Raw genomic sequence first — 9,343 nt, forward strand, 5'->3', positions numbered from 1 at the left:
ATTGAAACCAATAATAGTAATAATCACACAAACAACACTAATATTTCAAGTGATAACAACCATTGGTTGAGGAAAAAACTACAACCCTTTCAGGAGGCTAGAGATTGTATTTCAGACTACCTAAAGAGATATGAAATTAAAATGGTTAATTGCAATATAAGGGAGGAAGAGTGGTCTCAAATTTTGTTAGACTTTGTACAAGGGCAAGCTCTTACAATTTGTCAAAACCATAATCATACTGTACAAAATAGCTACCAAATTTTAAAAAAGGAATTGCTGAATGCATATGGACACAATGCCAGCACATTCAGAAAAAAATATTTTGAAAACACACCTTCCAATCAGATAGAACCACAAACCACTATAAATTTGGAAAAAGACTATTTTAATAAATGGCTGGGATTTGAGAAGATTGACAGTACCTTTGAGGGATTAAAAAATTTTATATTACTTGATAATTTTGTAGCTAAGTGTGACCCGCAATTACAATCATTTATCAAAGAAAGGAATCCCAAAGTTTTGGATGATGTTACTGAGATAATAAGAACATATAAAAATGCCTATCCCAACAACCTTTTTTCATGTAAAGATAAAAAGAATATTGATCTAGTGGGATATACACAGGAAAACAATGAAAGAAGTAGAAATAGAAGTAGGGATAGCCAACATTTTAGATATAGCAATAGGAGAGATAGGTCAAACAACAGGGATGTTACATGTTATAGATGTGGGAAAAAAGGACATATGGCTATGAGATGCAGGGGAACACAAAACAGGTCAAACAGTAGGAATAATTATAATAGATCAAGTAGTACACATAATTACAATAGGACAGATAGTAGAAATAATTACAGAGCAGACAGTAGGAATAGGTACAGCAATTACAACAACAATTACAATAATAACACATACAATAGGAGTAAAAGCAGGGAATATAAAAATAGAGATTCTGACAGAGTGTTTTTTGTTAGGGAAAATAAAAACAATTTTGCTTTCTACCCAGCTTTTATTAACAATGTTTCAATAAAGGCAATCCGAGATAGTGGCTGTAACACACTCGTGGTTCGGGCTGATCTCATTGAGGCGCAATATTATAGGGGATATACAAGGAAAGTGGAGTTGGCAGATGGCAGTATAAAGGAATTTAAAGTATTTAAAGTGTTTATTGAGACACCTTTTTACACTGGCCATTGTGAGGGAGTAGCCATGCCTAACATGAGACATGATATGTTAATTGGAAACCTAACGGGTTTGAAGGAATGTTCAAGACAGGAAATTGAAGCATGGGAAAAGAAATATGAAAGGTTACAGCAGAATAGGAATACTGAAACAGAAAATTACATTAGTAATATGGTAATAACCAGATCTAAGAACAAGCCAAAACAAGAAACTCAGGAATTTATTGATGTGAATGATGAAATAGTTAATGGTGAAGAAGATAAAGAGAAAGAGGTTGAAATACAAGGTCAAAAACAAGATGAAACGCAAGCAGAAAAACAGAAAGATGGAACTGAAGAAATGAAAACAGAAGAATTGAAAGGAATAAACAAATTGGCTCAAGAACAGAAACAAGATAACATCATTGGGAAAACATATGACAGAATTAGTGATAGGAGAAATAATAACCCAATGGAGAAATATGTCATAGAAGAAGGAATACTATTTAGGAAAACAAAAATAAATGATAGAGAAATAAAACAATTAGTCTTACCACAAAAGTATTGGAAGGATGTCATGATTCTGTCACATGACAGTAATTTAAGTGGATATAGGGGTATAAAGAAATGTTTTAGAAATTTAGCAACTCAAGTATTTTGGCCTAAAATGAAAGGAACTATATCAAAATACATAAGATCATGTGATATGTGTCAAAGAAGGGGACTTAAGGGTAAATTAGGTAAAGCTCCATTACAGTCAATGGATGAACCAAATAAACCATTTCAAAAAATAGCAATAGACATCATAGGACCTTTAACTAAAACAGAACATAATAATAAGTACATATTGACAATAGTAGACATGTTCAGTAGATATCCTGAAGCAGTGGTATTATCCAATATAGACACAGAAAATATTATTAATGCTTTAGATCAAAAGTTCATAGTCAGACATGGGATACCAAAAACATTACTATCAGACAATGCTTCTATGTTTACATCTGAGTTATTTAAAAGATGGACATTAAAATATGGTATAGAACACATTAAATCATCGCCATTCCACCCGGAAGCCAACGGGCTTTGTGAACGCCTAAACAGTGTTATAAAAAGATCCTTAGCTAAAATTGTAGAAAATAATCAGAAAAACTGGGATCACTATATTAATTTTGTTCTATTTTCTATTAGAAATAATATTCATGAGGCAACTCAATTTTCACCATATGAGTTAGTACATGGAAGGAAACCTAGAGATGAAATACAAATTTTTAAAGAAAGTTTGATCTTAAATAAAATAGAAAAGGAAAATGACAATGAAACAGCATTAGATTTAAAACAAATATGGGCGGAAGCTTTTGAGAATAACATGAAATATAAAGAAACAGTACATGAGAACTTAAATGAAAAAAGAAAATTAAGAACATTGGAGGTAGGAGACAAGGTATTACTTTTGGTAATTGACTTAAAAAACAAATTAGGAAAACAGTGGAAGGGTCCATTTGTTGTTACAAATAAAACAAGTGAAGTAAACTATAAGATTAATATGAATGGAAAAATAAAAACATATCATATAAATAATTTGAAGTTGTACAATGAGAGAAATGAAAATCAATTTCAAAATTTGGATACAGAAGTAAACAATGAAAATCAAACTCAAAAGTTAGATACAGAAACTGTGGAAAATGAAAATCAGGTAGATGAATGTTTAATTGTTTTAATCAATGAGGAAACTAATGAAAATGATATTAAAAATATTCCTATACTAGAAACTAAAGATAACCAAACATGGGAAAAACTGAATCTAGAAAATTTATCTCCAGAAAAAACAAAAGACATAATAAATGTAATCAGTGATTTTAAAGAAATTTTTTCCAGTTTGCCAGGAAAAACAAATATCATAAAGCATGACATAAAGTTAAATAGTGACAAACCTATTTTCATGAAGCCTTATAGGATTCCATTACACTTACAGGGAAAAGTTAAAGATGAAATAGACAGCTTATTAAAACTAGGAATAATAGAACCATCCAATTCAGCTTATGCTTCACCAATAGTTATAGCAAAGAAAAAGAATGGGGATATAAGGTTATGCATAGATTATAGACAGTTAAATAAGATAACTGAATTTGATCCTTACCCTATGCCTAACATTGATGACATATTACACAAATTGTCCAATGCTAAAGTATTTACAAAATTGGATCTGACAAAAGGATATTGGCAAATTCCTTTAACCAATAGAGCTAAACCTTATACTGCATTTATCACTCCTTATGGAATATTCCAATGGAACTTTATGAGCTTTGGGCTTATAAATGCTCCAGCTACCTTTAATAGGATGATGATATCAGTTATAGGTCATAGAAAAAATGTAATCTGTTACTTAGATGATATATGCATTTTTCATGAGGATTGGAAAGAACATTTAAAAGGAATTAGGGAGATTTTTGAGTTAATTAAACAAAATGGTCTAACAGTTCAAGCAGAAAAGGTAGAGATAGGCTTAGAAGAAATCACATTTTTAGGACATAGAGTTAAAAATAATACTATCAGTCCCATTGAAGATAATGTAAAGAAGATATTAGAAATAGAAATACCAACAACACAAAAACAGATTAAATCAATACTAGGGATGATAAACTATTATAGAAAATACATACCAAATTTAGCAGAGATAGTTGATCCATTAAACCAGTTATTAAAGAAAGGACAGCCTAGAAAAGTGACTTGTAATAGAAAGTGTGTAGAAGCTATAGAGAAAGTTAAGCATATTTTTTCTACAAATTTGATATTGAGATTACCAGATGTTTCTAAAATATTCTATGTCACTACTGATGCTTCTGGTAGTGCTATAGGAGGTTGTTTGATGCAACAGTATGATAAATTACACCCAATAATTTATGTAAGTAGGAAATTATCTGATACTGAGAAGAGATACAGTGTCATAGAGAAGGAGGCTTTAGCTGTTGTTTGGGTTGTAACTAAGTTGGAAAGCTATTTACTGGGAAACAAATTCATATTGTTATCTGATCACAGGCCTCTAAAGTTTATGCAAGAAAAAAGTATTAAAAATGGTAGATTATACAGGTGGTTTCTAATTTTACAAGAATATAATTTTCAATTGGAGGCTATTAGGGGAGAAATTAATATTGTAGCTGACATGTTGTCAAGAGTTACCGTGAGATAAACTGTTGTAAATAATGATTATTCATTTTGATTTGTTTATGCATGTATATATATGTATATGTTTTAGTCAATGGGTATGAATAAGTTGTTTATATATGGACTATATATTTTATTTCCTTTAAAGGAAGATAACTCAGTAAAATATAACTTGGGAATTTTATTAAATCAAGGGAGATAACTATAAAATTTCAATAATTGAAGTCAAAGGTGTAAATTAAAGTAAGTATGATCATCTACAGTCATTATTTTTTTATATAATCATTATCATCCATTAGTAAAAGGCTAGGTCAGTTTGGAAATGGTAAGTGGAGAGAAAATATACTTATTGGTACCCAACAAAAAAGTTAAGTAGAATAATTTGGAAAGCTGTTTTGACACAAATATTACATTTTGTCTGACAGGAAAAGTTTGGTGTGATGTGAGGCGACCAGCCATGAACATATAGCCAATGACAGTATTTACTCTGAAAAACTCTGATTTATGCCTATGGAGTCAGCAAAGGTATCTTCGTATGTGGACTATATACATGTGTATTTACTCTGAAAAACTGTTTTATGTCTGTGGAATCGACAAAGGCATCGTCGTATGGGGACTGTATACATGTCTTGATGGACTTAGTACTATTGGTTGGTGAAACTATTACACTGTACTATACTATTTCATCGTCAATGACATGAGTGATGATTAGAACACTATATACCGGATATTTTCTTACCAATAACTGTATTGGAACTGTATTGTTTTCTTGGTGTCAACATTCAACTACAGTGTGAACTTTGTGACATAGGAACATGGACAATTTTACCAGGGAACTGATGAAGATGGGAAACATTATGATGTCCATCAAGATCAAGATATATGTTTGTTTTGTCTTTCCCCAAAATTTTGGCCATATATATTGTACAGACATGACAGTAGGGATAGTGTTTTAGACTGAAAAAAAAAATTGACAAAATTTTTTTTTTGATAAAGGGGGGAGGAAATATGTAATGACACAAGATGCGTAGAAGTTGATGGGAATCGGGTTTTTCCTAAGTAATGTGACGAGTAAGAACAGAGTAGGATTATGAACAAGAAGAATAACGGACAAGACGCCTAAGAAGAGGACGCTAGGCTAGCGACGACAGAGGACTGTGCCCTTTTTATTGTTTATTAAATTGTTGAAGTTACCAGCCTGCGTTATTAAGTATATTCTTGATTCATTCTGTTGTTGTGTCATATGGACTCGCATGCACCATTAACATATATATACTCATCAACAAAATAGACCATCAACAGCTGGCAATGCCGGTGTTTTTTCAATCGCGAGTAGCATTACCTTTTTTTCATATTGAATAACGCCCCGAAATGACAATTATATCTTTATTTCAGAAGATTTGTTTGAGTTTTCAGAAGATATTAATAATTTCAGGAAATTTCGGGACTTTTTCGTACATTTTGGAATTTCAGATTTCTGGAGTCCCCGTCTACGTTAAAATTGTTTAATTTTATAATTTAGCGCAGGGTCTATGAAAGTGCGGGGCCCACTGCGCCCGCATAGGTTGCAGTGGCCTAAGGCCGGCCCTGGGTATAAGCTGAATTAGTTCCCTTGCCGTGAGTTCTAATTCAAGCCATACAACTTTTTTTTTTCATTTAAAAAGCGATCACGGCAACATTTACCCAGATACCCCCTTCTTCCCTTCCCCATTTTCTAAACTGGTTCTGACAAGTGATATGATCATAGCGCATTGAGTAAGCTAAAAGCATGAAATTGCTCTAAACAAAATCAATTGGTAAAAATATTTCTTATCGCACAGATTTATTATTGCTAGTCTAGATCTATTACAAATTTAATCACATGACTGATTCAAACAATGGATACAATTACACTTAATATAAGCTTTGTATTTTTTTAAAAGTATTTTTTTATATTTTTCTTGTTTTGTGTTAGAATAAATCTCTCTTTGATCTTGTCCTATATGCTCGTTTTCATGTTAAAACAGTTTCCTGTTGTCATTCTTGAAGTTTGTTATTATTGTCTTGAGTAATTTGATGCACAGTACACAGCACCACTTGCAAAACTCAAAACATGGACAGAAAAAGGCATAGCAGCCGATACCAAATTGTGGGAAAATGTCACTCTCAGGTCATGGCCACTGCAGAACTAGAGAGGAGGATTCTAGCAATAGATTGGAAATGCTACAGAAGGATCCTAGGTATCACAAATTTAAGACCGCATCACAAACGAAGAGATTAGAGACAGGGTTACTGCAGCGACTGGACCCCATGATGACCTGATAACTACTGTAAAAAAAAAACCCGCAAAAGTGTATGGCCACATTACAAGGTCTCCAGAGCTCGCAAAGACCTTACTTCAGGGAACAGTACTAGGAAAAAGAAGAAGAGGCAGTCAGAGAAAGCGATGGGAAGACAACATAAAATAATGGAAGGGCCTACCATTGAAAGTGGTTCTATCCAATGCTAAAGACAGAGAGGAACGGAGAAAGACAGAGCCGGCTTTAGGCATTGGCAAACTAGGTAGCTGCCTAATGGTCTCCGATTGGTGGCGGCATCGCATAAAACTTAATGTTTTTTAGAAGAAGTAGTAAAACTTGTGCCAATGCTGTTGGAGTCACCAGGTTTTAAATAAATTGTGTAATTCTACTTTTTTTGCTGTTTATTTTTTATTTGTCTATTTCATTTGGGCACCTCCAAATTCACTTCGCATAGGGCCTCCAATTATCTAAGGCCGGCCCTGGTGATGCCATAACGGTCCAACAGACTAAGGGATAGATGAAGGTGAATTTAATATACAGGGCATCCGAGTTTTTTTTTTTTTTAAAGATTTGTATATATTTTTCAGCCCCGATAGAGAGAGAGAGAGAGAGAGAGAGAGAGAGAGAGAGAGAGAGAGAGAGAGAGAGAGAGAGAGAGAGAGAAAATGAGGAGAGAAGATAGATAGAGATAGAGGGAGAGACTGAGAGAGAGAGAGAGAGAGAGACGGGGATTGAAGGGGAAAAGAAATAAAAGATTACACAATATATATATATATATATATATATATATATATATATATTTATACATGGCCAGTGAAAAAACAAGATTACAAAGAGAGTTTGTGTTACACAAACTCAGAGGCGGCCCCCGTCGAAGTCGGATCCCTGTCGGATCTGCATATTCGCAAATAACATTCAAGAGGTGATTTAATTTTGATGGTCAAAAGTAATAATGTTTCAAAGATTCATTTGCCGTAAATTTAAATTTAAATTATATAAAAAATTTTAGATAGTTTTAGTAGGCCTATATTAAAACATTGCAATATTGATCAAAACGTTTGGAAATGAAAATTTACACTTTTTTTTTTACACTTTAAGTTTAGAAATTGAAATTCTACATCTTAATCTAGTCTATTTTAGTCTAAACTAGATCTAGAAATTCTAGATCTAGACTCTAAAATAATTTTATAGAATATAAATCCAGATCTAGATATAGCCTACTGTAATAAAAATCTAGATCTAGTTTAAAAAATCTAGATTAGATCTAAATCAAGATATTCCTTTTTAAAACGCGAGTTACATAACGAGGCTTAATAAACATTACTATACCGAGTTCTTTTTTCATTTCATTTGAAGAATTAATTCCATATAACGTCAGAGGGAAAAAAAAACACTACGTCACACGGCCTAGCTAGACTAAAAATCGCCTTCATCTATAAGAGCCATTTATCGAGTGTTCATAGACATTGGTGCACCGAGTGCGTTCTTTTAGCATTTCTTTTAAAGAATTCATTCCATATGACGTCAAAGGAAAAAAAAACACTACGTCACACGGCCTAGCTAGAATAAAAATCGCCTTCATCATTACGAGCCATTTATCGAGTGTTCATAGACATTGGTGCACCGAGTGCGTTCTTTTAACATTACATTTAAAGAGTCCAAAGAGTCAAAGAAAAAAAAATCCATTACCTCACAATAGGCTAGTACCGGTACCCTAAAAAATGTCTTTATTTACACGAGATATTTGACGAGGGTTCATATAGATTGGTGCACTGAGTTCTAATAGAATTTATTTAAAGAGGATCAAAGCCGCATTGTTTTTGCGTTTTGTCTGTCAGTCGGTCTGTCCGTCATCTTGATATAAAAAAAACAACTAAAAGTTATTAAAAATTGATTAACCTTTATTTTACGTTTCAAAACATCGCAATAATTTTTAGGTATGAACACAATTGAAAAGATTATATAATAGATTGTTCCGGATGTTTGTATAAATAATAAAAGAAAAAGAGAATTTCAGATAAATGAAATACCGTTAATTAAATTTTTTGGATGGTCTCGTATAAAAATTAGATGTACCACAGCCATGTGGAGAGATTTTCATACCTTACTTTGGAGTTTGGATTCTGTTTTCCTTAAAAATCGGAACATAATATTAACGATAATTAGATTTTTACATGTTTTAGGTAGAAAGTTAAATGTACTGTAAGAGAGTAGTGAGTTAAAATATTTTTCATAAAAATCCGTAAAAACATTATTTCGTAAATGAGAAGATTATTTGTTTATTAATTAGAAGAGGGAGTTCAAACAATTATTTGGCGTTAGTAGATTTTTAAATTAATTCGGAAATTTCTGGCGACGATTTGTAAGAAACAAAATCCGGAACTTTCTTTATCGATTACAAAACTTCTATGTTATGTTTTAGAAAGAAAATTAAATGTCTAAAAAGTAATTTTCAGTAATCAATTCTAGTAAATTACTTTTTTTTAAAGCCCTGAACAACATATTGTCGATATTTTTAAAATTTGTTTAAAGATGAAAATACGGAACAATTTGATATTGATAACCAAATTATAGTGACGCATTGTCAAATAATATAAGTGTAATATTAGTAAATTATGCGATTTCAAACAATCATTAGGCATAATTCATGTTTTATAAAACAATATCCGGAACATTTTTACACTTAATGAAATATAAGTCAGTATAGAGATTTTGATTTAGCATTAATATGCTATTTACATAAAA

The sequence above is a fragment of the Biomphalaria glabrata genome, chromosome 7 (genome assembly GCF_947242115.1).
Source record: "Biomphalaria glabrata chromosome 7, xgBioGlab47.1, whole genome shotgun sequence".
NCBI lineage: Eukaryota > Metazoa > Mollusca > Gastropoda > Planorbidae > Biomphalaria > Biomphalaria glabrata.